General features: G+C 39.8%; 1 protein-coding gene across 2 annotated transcripts in view; it reads left to right on the top strand.

The window, feature by feature from the left end:
- Positions 1–15,250, top strand: part of LOC127412977 (glycine receptor subunit alpha-4-like) — a 66,191-nt gene that overhangs the window by 16,888 nt on the left and 34,053 nt on the right. The gene's annotated exons all lie outside the window — the stretch shown is intronic.

Raw genomic sequence — 15,250 nt, 5'->3', positions numbered from 1 at the left:
AGAGAGAAATCATGGCAGAGCTCCTCCTTTAGTAGGCTAATCTTTCTTCTTGGTGGTGATGTCTTTGCATTGGAGCAGTGAGATTAGTGAGTGAGAACTCCATTCCATGTTTCCAAAAACTGGTGCATTTCAGACAAAATTCTAATTTTCATTAAAAAATTTTAAAGATTCTCCCTCTTACCTTTGTTTGTTTCATTTTTTTTTATTTTTTTTTTTACTGTTAAACCTGACTTCTGCTGAAAAGACCAGCTTAGACCAAATTTGTAAGTCGTTTAAGGAACTGTCAGTATACCGACTCTCTAGTTGAGTTTTTGTTGTGTTGGGATCCTGTCACCTGTCTCTGTATTTGTACCCGTCTTGTGTTTGTACCCATCTTGTCTATCTAGTGTCAGGATCTTTTGGTTGGTCTTGTTTATAGTTTTTGTGGCCAGTTGTGTGAGTGTACTTGGCTTTGTGTTTTCTCATTGCCATGTGCACTTGTGTCTGTACTGTCTTAATTATAACTCCGCCCCCTCTTTTCCCTCATTAGCAGTTCATGTCCCTCACCTGCCCTCCTTGGTAGCCTCTTGATTTTCCCCTCTTTATATTCCCCTTGTGTGGTCTGTTCTGTGCTGTTTCATTCCTATTGACTAGTTGGTCTTCTAGTCAGTCTGAATCTTGTCTGTTGGTCCTGGTTTGTTTTTCTTTATTTAGTTTTGCCCTCTTAAGGGTTTTTGTACCCGTATCTCTTGACTGGGCTTTGGTTTTTTTGTTTTTTTAAATAAAGGATTTTTGGTATTTCCTGCTGTCTGCATCTGGGTTCATTCTACAATTCATGACAGAAATAAGCATCTACTAAATAGTAAATGTAGAAATGAATACTGGTCCATGGTGGATCAGGCTGGTTTATGCTGGTGGTTGCTGGTCTAGCTGGTGGACCAACAAAGTCATGCTGTTTACCAAGTAAAACGAAAGTCCTGCCGGTAAACCTACTTAAGAAGATTAGTGGGGTCACCAGAACTGTGCTGATTTTTCAGCAGGATAGCTGCACAAAACATTTGTTTGATCTTTAACTTTTTAAAATTAAGCATCAGTCACTTTCTGACAAATGTGTAATTAATACTCCCAGACTTAAAGGTCTAAAACTATTAAAATGTGAATAGCAGATTGATTTTGATGATCCTATCCCATCCATGGTCCCAGCCATCAAAGACATGCCTGTGGGACCCTCTTAAATCTGCAAAGACATTGCTTATTGCTACAGGGAAGATCACGTTACAAAAAGACCCATCTCAGCTATATGTCAGAGCCCTGTCACCATCAGCCTAGCAATCAAAGAAGTTGGAGCACTGTCTCACAGACTGACAACATACAATCACCACTGACCCAAGGTCTTTCTCTACAAAGGAATAAGATGAATGCTGAAACGACAATGGTAGATATTGAGAAACACAAGCTTTCTATGATATACAGTGCATCCGGAAAGTATTCACAGCGCTTCACTTTTTCCACATTTTGTTATGTTACAGCCTTATTCCAAAATGGATTAATTTCATTATTTTCCTCAAAATTCTACAAACAATACCCCATAATGACAACATGAAAGAAGTTTGTTTGAAATCTTTGTATCTTTGAAAGTTTGTAGTTGTGAGTCTGAAATCAAATTTATTAAAAATAAAAAATGAAAAAAATCACATGTACATAAGTATTCACAGCCTTTGCCATGACATTCAAAATTGAGCTCAGGTGCATCCTGTTTCCACTGATCATCCTTGAGATGTTTCTACAACTTGACAAGAGGTTTCTTCCACCTGTGATAAATTCAGATGATTGGACATGATTTGGAAAGACACACACTTGTCTATATAATGTCCCACAGTTAACAGAGCATGTCAGAGCACAAACCAAGCCATGAAGTCCAAGGAATTGTCTGTAGACCTCCGAGACAGGATTGTATCGAGGCACAGATCTGGGGAAGGGTACAGAAAAATTTCTGCAGCATTGAAGGTCCCAATGAGCACAGTGGCCTCCATCATTCGTAAATGGAAGAAGTTTGGAACCACCAGGACTCTTCCTAGAGCTGGCCGCCCGGCCAAACTGAGCGACTGGGGGAGAAGGGCCTTAGTCAGGGAGGTGACCAAGAACCCGATGGTCACTCTGACAGAGCTCCAGCATTTCTCTGTGGAGAGAGGAGAACCTTCCAGAAGAACAACCATCTCTGCAGCACTCCACCAATCAGGCCTGTATGGTAGAGTGGCCAGACGGAAGCCACTCCTCAGTAAAAGGCACATGACAGCCCGCCTGGAGGACTTTCAGACCATGAGAAACAAAATTCTCTGGTCTGATGAAACAAAGCCATCATACCATCCCTACAGTGAAGCATGGTGGTGGCAGCATCATGCTGTGGGGATGTTTTTCAGCGGCAGGAACTGGGAGACTAGTCAGGATCGAGGGAAAGATGAATGCAGCAATGTACAGAGACATCTTTGATGAGAACCTGCTCCAGAGTGCTCTGGACCTCAGACTGGGGCGAAGGTTCATCTTCCAACAGGACAACGACCCTAAGCACACAGCCAAGATAACAAAGGAGTGGCTACGGGACAACTCTGTGAATGTCCTTGAGTGGCCCAGCCAGAGCCCAGACTTGAACCCGATTGAACATCTCTGGAGAGATCTGAAAATGGCTGTGCACCGACGCTCCCCATCCAACCTGATGGAGCTTAAGAGGTCCTGCAAAGAAGAACGGGAGAAACTGCCCAAAAATAGGTGTGCCAAGATTGTAGCATCATACTCAAAAAGACTTGAGGCTGTAATTGGTGCCAAAGGTGCTTCAACAAAGTATTGAGCAAAGGCTGTGAATACTTATGTACATGTGATTTGTTTTGTTTTTTATTTTTAATACATTTGCAAAGATTTCAAACAAACTTCTTTCACGTTGTCATTATGGGGTATTGTTTGTAGAATTTTGAGGAAAATAATGAATTTAATCCATTTTGGAATAAGGCTGTAACATAACAAAATGTGGAAAGTGTAGCACTGTGAATACTTTCCGGATGCACTGTATACATGTCATGTCTGGTTTAAATGGTTTATTCATTTCTTTGTTTGTTTGATTGTTTGATTGTTTTCACATTAAATCAGTATAGGGCAAAAAGCAGGTGGGCTCATTTGTTGTACATTTTTTGTGAGATGGCATACCAATTAGCTGTACAACTTGATTACAATTAATGTAAATAACAGCCTTGGTTAAATTTAGATGAGTGATTTTCACAAAAATTACTTGCACAACAAAGAACATTCTATTAATTGGTACTATAGGGGGTTATGTTACCAAGCAACACTGATGACAGTTTTTTCTCTACATACTGTACTTCCAATTATCTCTCATTTTTTTAAAAGATAATGACTAAATTATGAATTCTGCATACAGTTTTACATTTAAAATGTATTCAAATAAGTGAATTAGTTAATTATGTGATCAAAAAGAAAAAAATCAAGGTTACAAAAGAAAGGCAAAAAAAAAAAAAAAAAAAAAAAACAGTATCATGTTTCCAGCCCCCTGCAGCTCAGTACAAACTTCACAAAAGTACAGAATTGGATATTAGCAGCAGACAAAATTCAAGCTAGAAATAGCTACTGTCTTAATTATTGTACACCAGAGAATTAAAGCTAGGACAAAATACAGCTAAGCCACAATTTAAACATAATTTGAATCTGGGGGAATCAATGGCTGGGAGCATAGAGTAAAATCAGATAAAATTAAAAAAAATAGACCATCATGGCATTAAATGTACTCTCAACGTTTTCTGCAACATAGAATAAATTCAACATTGAAGCATGATCAGATCTGAATGGTCTTCTGTGATGTCAGACTAAAATTCCCCAAGGTTAGAGATTGCATTGTGAATTAAAATGAGTGAACTGTGAGCTGTGAAGAGTTTGAGCTGAGCTAGACTTTTAATAAAGTTCTGAAATAATCTCTATACTTGTAATAAGCCATTGCAATATTAATTTCAACTGAGCTGATTTTGCAACACAGCATATCTGGTTTAGAACATTGAGTTTTCTTCTGTGCATCTACTAAAACACTAATAATGATCATGCAGGATTTGTAAACAGTGAAACATAAGCCTGTTTGGAAATGAGCTGTGAAGCATCTCTAATGATTTTAGAGCTCTCAAGCTTCACTCTATAACCAGATTGGTGAAAATAATTGTAGTTCTATTTATAATGCTCTTTGTATAGCCCAATACTTGAATGTTGTTTTTCATCTATTGAATTTCAGACATTAAAAAAGAAAGATAATGCTGCAAAATGCTTTTTTTAAATTCTTTGTCAACAATTTTTTTATATATTGGCTAACTTGTTACTAGCTAAATTTCAACCCAGAAAAAAGATTTACCTTGAAGGCCTGTGATATATTTTTCCTCACTTGTGGTGAGATCATCGCTGACCACTGCAGTTTTTAAGCTATTTCTTTTTATTTTCATGTTCACAAAGGGCATCGCTGACCTATATACTGTATGTGATCCGTGTCAGATCCTAAACATGTTTTTCTACAGAGGCATCTGTCCAGTCACTGCTAAAGGGCAGCAGGTGATTAAATCCACATACCAGCACAATATCCCCATCATGTATCCATGGACACGGGGAACATTACCACAGAAGGGACATAGGTCACATCATCCAAGACAAATCCACATCAGAAAATTGCAGTGCAAAATCTAAATGGTATTCCACCATAATGCTGTTGCTCAAAACAAAGAGTGAAAAAAATAAGTATCTTTCAGGGGATTTCAAATGGAAAAGAGAGAGACTGAAAATTCCAGTTTTTTAAATTGCCATTACACACAAATGAATCTGACAATGGATTTTTAATTTCAGATTAACACTGACACGTGTGAGATTCCGTTCTAGTCCAAACATACAGTGCATTTATCTTAAATGATCATTTTTAAATCCCAGCCGGATTTATGGCACTTAGAATGCGTGAAGATCCAAAGTGTGAAATATGTTTGAGCTGAAGCATTCAAGGAAATGAGCAGAGATGTCTTTTGATGACAGGTTTTAAGACCTGTTAAACTCCATCCCGTATAATGTTAATAGCCTTAAAATTCTGGACTTCCATCCATGGGTGTCTAATGACTATCATTTCCCCTGCATTTGCTAAACTCATAGAATGGCCACATTCAAAATTAATATGCTTTCTGATCACTGGCTCCCTAATGAAAAGCAATTAGTAGCATATGTTTGCAAGTCATGTACAGAGTGTATGCTGGGACTAATTGAAACCAGGCCAGCTCTGTGATTTTCATGCTGTGTGAGAACATGGCAATATTACCTTTGTTAAAGTTTCACTGTTGCATGAGAAACTGGTTTGACAATACTTGGAGTGAAACAAATGGATTAAGGGTTTGGGCTTTTTCCTCTCTGACTTGTTCAGTGGAGGGCTACATTATTTAAGTATGACCTCTCTGGTGCCATGATGAGTGAGATAAAGAGAAGGATAATCTCCACATCCTCCTATGGGCTCTTTAATGGGCAGCCCTTCAGATTGACCCCTTAAACTTATGCACATTTCATTATCTAACCAAGCACTGTTGGGTTGCTGTTGTCCCAGGGCTTAAAGCTGAGTCCTGGACATATTCTACAGTCTGCTTTGAGATCTAGGTGAGATTATGTAGCTGTGTGTGCTTGATTAAACTTTGAATAAATATTAGTGAATTATGTGTTTTCATATACATTATAATGGCTATAGAGGAATAGGATTCTCTAGTCTCCATAACTTATAGCATACATAGAATTACAGATCTCAACATTCTTGGCAATTCTTTCAAACTGAGTATTGGCACATGTATTTGTGTCAGGTTTCAGTGCCTGTGAGGGAAACCTGCACATCTTGCTGAGGATCACATACTGTGCTGTATTTAACAGTAAGGAACATAAGGACTCAGAATGCATATCAGCAGAGTCAGGCCTCTTATGAAGTTTCTCATTCCAGCATATTGCTCCAAAATAATATTGCAGTTGACTGGGCTGAAATTTATCCAGATTAATTTCCTTTGAAAGTTGGCAGACTATAGGCTGTGAGGTGGAATCTCTCCCTTCACACTGGTGCTTAGACAATTAACAAATTACTTAAAGTATAAACAGCGCATATGTGCTTATGTTAAACAAAGCCTAAGTAAGACACACTGTTTTAAGCATCTTAAAAAAACAAGAACAACAAAAACCATCAGAGAAACCTTGAGTCCATGAGTGTCAAAATGCAGTGGAAGGCAAGATACTTTTGTTTCCACAAAAATTTAGATAAGGAAATAAACAGAGAAAGTCAATACTTTATGTTTATAAACTTAAGGCTATTTGTTTATTAGCATATTTCTGAAGCCCTGTCAAGCTTTCAAAGTTGAAGTGTGTGTTCCCCATCTGTCACTCACTCAATGTTGTGTCGATGTAGTGACTCTAGGGGTCGCCCTTGGGAGCCCCAAACACCTCTGATCTTTGAGAAAAGGCCAATGGGAATTGACGAGTGGAATTTGCATGCCACTCCCCCGGACATACAGGTATAAAAGGTGCTGGCTCGCAACCACTCATTCAGATTTTTTCTTCGGAGCCAAGTGGTTGTGTTCAGCGAGCTAAATCCTCTGCCGTTCCGTTCACCTCTAAAAAAAACTGTTGGATTTACGGCGCATTACAGCGGCTTCTCGCCCGGGCGGTTGTGACAGATTACGAGGACATTCCCCTCCTCCCCCGTCACTGACCGGTTCTATGGTGGGTACCCGGAGCCAGGTAAGTGCTTCGATGTCCCCAGACTCAGTACGGCCACAAGTTCAGGGTCCGAGCCCCCTCAACGTGGCGCCTCCGGCTCTGCCCCGCCACGAGGCTCCACCCGCCGGTACGTCTGATGCAATTGTCTCCTTGGTCCCCCTCGCCCGGAGCTTGGGGGCGTCTTGTGCTCCCCAACCTGTCGCGATGGCTGACCGGGACCATTCGACCATCCGACAGAGCCTGTCCCTCCAGCCAAGACGAAGAAGGGGTTCTACAGCCCCTACTTCATCGTACCAAGGAAAGGCGGTGGGTTGCGGCCAATCCCGGACCTGCAAGTTCTGAACCAGGCCTTGCACAGACTCCCGTTCAAAATGCTGACGTGGAAACGCATTTTAGCGAGCCTCTGGCATCAGGATTGGTTCGCGGCAGTAGACCTGAAGGATGCGTACATCAACGTCTCGGTTTCTCCTCGGCACAGGCCCCTTCTTCAGTTCGCCTTCAAGGGCCGGGCGCACCAGTACAAGGTCCTCCCCTTCGGTCGGTCCCTGTCGCCTCACGTCTTCATGGAAGTCGCAGAGGCAGCCCTTGCCCCGCTAAGGGAAGTGGCCGTCCGCATCCTCAACTATCTCGACGACTGGCTGGCTCTTGCTCACTCTCGAGACTTGTTGTGTGCATACAGCAACCTGGTGCTCAGGCACCTCAGCCAGTTGGGGCTTCGGGTCAACTGGGGAAAGAGCAGCTCTCCCCGGTACAGAGCATCTCTTTTCTTGGGTTGGAGTTAGACTCAGTCTCTGTGATGGCATGCCTCACGAGCGAGCGCATGCAGTCAGTGCTGAACTGCCTGAAGTTGTTCAGGCGGAGCACGGTGGTCCCACTGAAGCATTTTCAGAGGTTCTTGGGGTATATGGCATCCTCGAAGTCGGTCACGCCGCTCAGGTTGATGCATATGAGACCGCTTCAGATGCACTGGCACACAGCTGGCCCTGGGGGCTGCGCTAGTATGCATTCCCCCAGTGAGCCTACTTGCACAGGCCATGTGCAAGGTCAGGGAGGACGAGGAGCAGGTCATCCTAATAGCACCCTACTGGCCCACCCAGACTTGGGTCTCGGACCTCACACTCCTCGCGACAGCCCCTCCCTGGCAAATTCCCCTGAGGAGGGTTCTCCTCTCTCAGGGACAGGGCACCATCTGTCACCCGTGACCAGACCTCTGGAATGTTCATGTCTGGCCCTTGGAAGGGACACGGAAGACCTAAGTGGCCTACCACCCACGGTGGTAGACACGATCACTCAGGCTAGGGCTCCCTCTACGAGGCGCCTGTAAGCCTTGCAGTGGCGTCTGTTCGCTAAGTGGTGTTCTTCCCGACGCAAAGACCCCCAGAGATGCGCAGTCGGGTCAGTGCTTTCCTTCCTGCAGGAGAGGCTGGTGGGGCTGCTGTTCCCCCCACCTTGAGGATGTATGTGGCCACTATGGCGGTGCACCACAATGCAGTTGACAGTAAGTATTTAAGGAAGCACGACCTGATCATCAGGTTCCTTAGAGGTGCAAGGAGGTTGAATCCTCCCAGACCATGCCTCATTCCCTCATGGGATCTCTCCGTGGTCCTGCAGGGAGCCAAACAATCATTATTTTTGGAATTTTGTTTGGTGATGCTGGTCAGAGACTATTTAGCCTGAGATGGAGCACTTGTATTAAAATGAATAAGAGAAATTGAAACCCGATATGGCAGGTGTAGAAAAGGAAGTCCCACCTTACAGGTAAAAGAGCCAATTACTTTTTTGATACAGACATCGCCTCTCAGTTAACTCGAGAATGCGCATTAACTGGACCAGCCTGACAAATATAGTTTTTCAGAGTAATCTGAGCAAAACAAGCACAATTTATGATATCATTGTTGTCAGATTTAACTGCTGATTTGAAATATGTTATTTGATCATTATCTTTATCGTTATCTAAAAGTTTGGAGATTTATGTTTTTCCCCATTCAAGTAGACAGGAGCTGTACTTTTATGCCATTTGTTTCCATAGAAAATAGCTGCCCGGAATTCCCAAGATGGCCGACACTTTTGAAGTAGACTAACTTGCCTTGAAAGGGACTTTGTGCTAGTAGAGTCGAAATTATACACTTCAGCTTTAAAATGGATTTTCAGGCATCAGTTCTATGTGTACTTGTATGTGCAAGTGTACGTGTCTATGACTGTGTCAGCACTATGATTAATCTCAGGTTTGTGATAAAACAAGGGAAAATGTTTGAGCAAGTGTTGAGCAAGGAAGGTATGTAAAATATTCTTGTCATTCCTCAGACAGAGACACAGGGATCAGACGGTAGTATTGGGACCTGAAAGGTCAGGATCATTAAATGTACCTTACTTGCATCTCAATGATTTAGAAAGAGCCCAAGCTTTCATTTAACAGGCTTCTGCCAATCCACTAAAGCTTTTTGCGAAGCCATTACCAGTAACCCCAATGCCCTCATGACAAGGCCGACAGGAACAGCTCCTATCAGATGAGAGGCAAACACTTTGCATTAATTTTAGTTAATTACTCTTTTTCTCTATATGTAGGGATGCACAATATATGAATATTCATAATATGTCTGCAATGATTTAGCTTCTGATATATATATATATATATATATATATATATATATATATATATATATATATATATATATATATATATATTTCCAACATCATGAATATTACGATGACTTTAATGCAGTTTTTATTTGGCCATTAAATTTCCTAAAGATTGCACCATTAAACTAGTTTCGCAAACCTCGTGCAACACACGTGTATGAGAGCGATAATAGCGTCTCTGATTTAACTTCAGTGGCAAAAATGCTGTTCGATTTTTTTTTCTGTGAGTTAGTTCAAACAGTCAATTAAAAAATTCATTGATTCGTTTGCCTAAATTGGTTCACAATTTTTTTCATATATTATAAAAATTTATGTTAAAAACATATATTTAGTAAAAACTACATGTAGGTAAATAATTGCTGTTTATTACAATGTATTGTTAAAGTAAAGGAAAATGACAAACATCATTTTTTCTTGTGCTCATTTATTGAAAATGTAGATAACATGGCAATGTGTAGAGCATTTTTAGAGTGCTTTACTTTGTGATGGTTCCTCTTATAAAAAATAAAAAAACACACCCTTGAAAGCCATTTCAGAACAAATATTTAAGGCAGAGTGCAAATAGCGATAGTTGCTATTTGCTCTCCGGTGCAAATGGTGGCAGATACTATTTACACCCCTCATTAAATACTAACATACAGTATAAAGGCATCACTGTGCACTGTGTTTGTTGCATTTATTTAGAGTCTCAAAAACACCCTACACCAACCCCTACCCCTAAAACTTACCCTAATATTCCTTCACAAAAATTAACCATGGTTTTACAGTAACCAAATTGTCAACGTTGGATTTGTAGTAAAATCATAGTAACCACAAAATTAAACGGTTTCTATATAAACACCATATTTCTGTAGTAACAACATGGTTAATTGCATTAAAACTATGGCTTCTGCCAAAAAGCATATTACTACAGTAAAACCATGGTTAATTTTACCCAGATCAAACCTTTCCCTTAACTCCATGACATTCACCATGACCAAATCACTGCGATGAAATCAACTTTATATTTGTTTTATTTATTATTAAAAGTAGTATTAAAGGAAATATTAAGAGTGGAGACAGGAAACAGGATGGGAAAAAAGGCGGACTCGAACCCGAGTCGTCTAAACGAAAAAGTATATCCACACCGTTGTTACACCCCACACCACTGCAGCAACACTATAGAGGGCAGTTTGTTTTTAATTTCTGTGTTTCCACCACACAATTGGAGTGCAAATAGCCATAATTTATTTATTTTTAATTATTTACACCTAGTGCAAATTCACTCTGAATATACAGTATATATAAATATTGAGATCTACATCGAAAGTTTTTATTTTTTATTTTTTATTATTATCTATGTCTTGCTGCTGTTTTTGTATTGTTTTTGTATTGTTGTACACTGGAAGCTCCTGTCACCAAGACAAATTCCTTGTGTGTAAGCATACTTGGCAGTAAAGCTGATTCTGATTCTGATTCTGAAATTCAAGAAACAGCATATTGTAAAAAGGCTGAAAAACAAGATATTTTTAGTTATATCACCTAGCCCGATCTACATTCATTTACAGTCTTTTTAGCTAGTCCAATGAAATTTTGCCTGTTTCCTGTTATGAAATTTCTGGCTCTTCATTTAATTATTACCACAGTGTAGTTTTGTTTATCATCTGCCATCTTGGGAATCCCCTAAGTGACTCATTCTCTCTATCCCAGCATTTCCACACCTCAGGAACACTCGACTCACGCTTTGATGAGTAGCTCTTATGTTCGCACATTTACGTGACTGGATTGCTGTGTTGGTACAGTTCTGTCCTCTGGGACTGGATCTGAGATACTATGAAGTGAGCAATGGACAAGGCAGTTATTATTCATGATGGTTGAAGCAGGGGTCAGCCATCTCTCGAGGCTTACGGTAAAGAATTTTGGTCATCTTCCAAGGCTATGAAATGCTACAGCCCAGCATGAAACAAGCTTAGATCTGCCTCCATTAACATCCCCCCCAAGTTATTTCCCCGGCTCCTCTGATTGGTTCAGTGTGGGGAACTTTATTCTAATCTTTAATTGTACCCCCTCTTAACTTTTCTGCGTTGTCATTGAAAAATTAAGCATGCTATGATACATTATGCTGATGTATTCAACATTTGAAGCCATTTCTGATGACTAAGAACTCATGAGGGGCAAAATCCTGTCATGAATCTTTCCACCTAATCATGACAAAAATAAAAAGACAAAATATTGTAGAACAGAACGCAAAACTATGTATTTAACACACAGTCACTGATCTCTATAATCAGTACTGTAAATCCTTCAGACAATTATGGTTTCTCAGGGCACCAGGTTAATCAAAGAAGTTTATTAATGACTTTTTATTGAAAACTTTTGACAGACTGCTTTTGTGAGAGACGGCACGTAATCACACGTGACTAGCTAACTTAATCCCTTCAATGCATGTTAATAATTCTTTTCCTGACCCCAGTGAACTTTTCTGTTAAATGTCTGACAGATTTATTATACCATTCACATCCACTTGCAAAAGTTTAAGCATTCTCTTTCAGCTAGTCATCTTCAACTACATTCATTCCTGTCACAAATTCGAAGAAATCGTTTCTAACACTGCAAATTGAATTAAAAGAGATCTGCATTTCATGTGTAAATCTTTCTTACAGATTAAAGAGATAGCTATCATAGCAATTTGTCTTTCAGTGTTCCTCTCAAAATGCAGCACTGAAATATTGTCCAAGCTGTCAAGGAAATAATATTCCAGACAGATCTTTTTTGTGCTTGCCAAGACAATTATAATTATATATTTTTTAAAAAGTCATAATATAATATACATTGTATGATCATTGTTCGAATTATATAGCTCAGTGGTGTGCAGTGCAGAAACCGGCCTACTTTCAGTCTCACCTGTTCTATTGTTTTTCTTGCATAACTTTTTATTCAGATGCTGCACTTAACAAAGGCTGTTGACACGGCGATCATGAATACAAAGTCATTGACTGGGCAATAATTACGATTGCGCACAGCACAGGAAAATTGTCAATTAAGTCGTTTGAAAGAATAATGTCATTCGGACTCATCTGCATAAAATCCTCCATCGATTTTAAGACTGCTTGCTTTGTATGTAGCTGGAAAATGTCCCACTGTTCACCGTCAGCCTCAGGTCGAGAGGCAAATGTGGCTTCATGAAGGAAAACTTTCCTCAATTACGTTCAGTGTGTTAGCCCTTCTCCTTGGAGCTGTGAAGGTGCATACTTCTAAAGGCAACCCGCATGGTGAAAATAATATATTTGATTGGTCAGATTTTCTGTCACTCTGCTAATACAAATGAATTACAGAGCTCTTCAAAATATCCTGTGCAGGGGGGCACAGTAACATAGAGCCACAGTGTGAAAATGAGCAGTTTTGATTGGCGGTCAAGGGCCGTTTACACTCAAACAGGAAAAACAATGCGAAAATTTGATGTATAATCTACAATCATTTTAAGTTGTTTTTGAAGTTGTATATCATTGTATTTTAATGCATTTATTTATTAAATGCATATAATTTTTTTAATAAATGGGGGAAAGAATGTTTCATAATTTAATAACTTATCCCTTCTGCATTTATGTCACCCCCTTATCTGAAGGGTTTGAAGGGGCTGATTCCACGCCACTGATATACCTTTGCCACTCTTTGCTGATAAATACATTAATATAAGGATGTTTCTGGACTCTAACCACTTGATATAATTAGAACAATGTCATTGTGTCTTAACAGATGGAGAAAATATGTGCCGTAAAATGTGCATCAGTGCCACTACACCCACTCATGGCTTTACAATTGATATTTTAAACATGTAGACAAAAAATCCAGTCTTATCACTAGTCTGAAATGACAAGTTGGTGTGTTTTAAATGTGACTCAATGCGTAATCTCTTTGGAATATTTCAAGTGGAGCTGAATACTAGACAACCAAAACAACAGATACCATGGAATACACCCAGCACAGACAGAAGCAATGGACCTTTGCCATGGCGTTTTGCCATGGGTATTCTTTGTGCAACTGAGCCACATATTGGATAAACCATTTTACTGGGTATTAGAATGTAAGCGGGCTGTCCGTAAAATACACTGTGGTGTTAGGAAGAACATTTATTGTTTAGAAGAACCAGAGAAAGAGGGATTGAGAAATTAAAGACGGGGAAGAGGTGGAAAATCTGGTTCCTTATGGTTTCTCTCCAAGTTAGTGAAAGAAATAGTGAGAACAGTGAAAGCCAACCTCTAAAGAGTTCAATGGAATGAAGCTTCCCATGTTCAGAGAGACTTAGATATGAACCTGGCACAGCTACTCGTATCAGCAGTGGAGCCGTGAGGTTTGTAAACACAACCTGATGCTGATGGAAGTTGGACGCAAATGTGAGTCAGACACTCAGGGTTGTGAAACAAACTCGATCACTACCTCCTCTCTCCTGCAACTTGTTAAAAATGCATGTTCCGCTCTAGCACGGTCTCATAATAAAACTTACTGAAAAATGTAGCAGGAATGTGAATGCAAACAAGACTTTCTAAGGTGGTTTGACCACATGAATAAAAGGGAGTGATTCATTTAGAATGCTTTCTCTTATTTTTGAGATAAACAAGCTCTTTTGAGCTAAACTAAACTGGATAATGAAGAAGCCCTGGAGCCTGTCTGGCAAATTTAAACAATAAACCCATATTGGACTTTATCTCACTCCAAGAGAGATTCATAACTTCCAGGGCTTTGAAGAAAACATACCCCTTGTGTACAAATTTGTTTCATACACCATGCAAACCAAGTACAGAGATTCACCTGGGAGCTTCCACTAAAATTCACTCTCCAATCCAAAAACTTTATAAAGTGCTAGGAGTCAAAAGAGAGAGCATTTTATGTTGAAAAAACTGTGAAAAAGACTAACTGATAAGTGTGTAGTCTTGCTTTGCATTAATAATACACAGGAAGCACAGCTTCCCCTGCAATTTCATTAGAAATGCGGCAATGATGAGTTTAATGTATGTACAAATAATCTATATAAATTACACATGACTCTATGTGCATTTCAGTATTTTAGCAAATAAAAGTGTGAAATATCACGTCACTATTGTGCTGTAAAAGTAATGCAATCAGCTTTTTTCTACATGAATATGTCCATAGAAGTCAGTGGACACATGTCCCTTATAGCGTTACTGAAGTCAGTGGGAGTCTATGGCAAAATGCTGTTACCATTAGATTTCAGGGGAGTAAAGATTGACATTCATTGGATAAGAGGCTCTAAACACGTCATTTTGGGTCCTGCCTGGATGCCATGCTTCTCTGGGAGTCTATGGGAGCTTTGTGAGTGATTTTTGCATTAGATCTGATTGCTTATTTGACAATGGGCTTTCAATCAATGTATTTTTGTCCCGACTAGAGGCCTGGCGTCTCTGTATGATGATTGATCGAGCTCTCAAACAGTTGGACTTCACAACAAATGGACAATAATTGAAACATTGATGTAGGTGATCAACAGCATTTGAAATGTAAAAGCACTGCTGTTGAATATTTTGCTAGTTTTGCTGCATAAAAAGAACTGAGCTAAGTTAATTATTTTTCATAAAGAAATTTTACAAGTTTAAGCAGCATTTGGGAGCAACATTGCAGACGCCAAAAACAAGTCTGTGCTTTCCCACTTTTGAAAAGCACCAGCAGCCACTGGTCTGTATACACAAAGAGTAAGAATCTGGTTGCAGCGAGTGTGATGGCACTCTGTAATTTAGACACTGGGGTCATGACTGATATGCTAACAATTGCATCAAAAGCACTGGGAGAAACCAGTTCTTTTGAAGTAGCACGAGAGAAAAAGATCCAGCCGAATCCTGGGCTCCAGGCTCTGGGAACATTTGCTCTG

The sequence above is a fragment of the Myxocyprinus asiaticus genome, chromosome 22 (genome assembly GCF_019703515.2).
Source record: "Myxocyprinus asiaticus isolate MX2 ecotype Aquarium Trade chromosome 22, UBuf_Myxa_2, whole genome shotgun sequence".
NCBI lineage: Eukaryota > Metazoa > Chordata > Actinopteri > Cypriniformes > Catostomidae > Myxocyprinus > Myxocyprinus asiaticus.
Note: the sequence above shows the minus strand (reverse complement) of the source record. Positions and strands in the feature narration are given on the sequence as shown.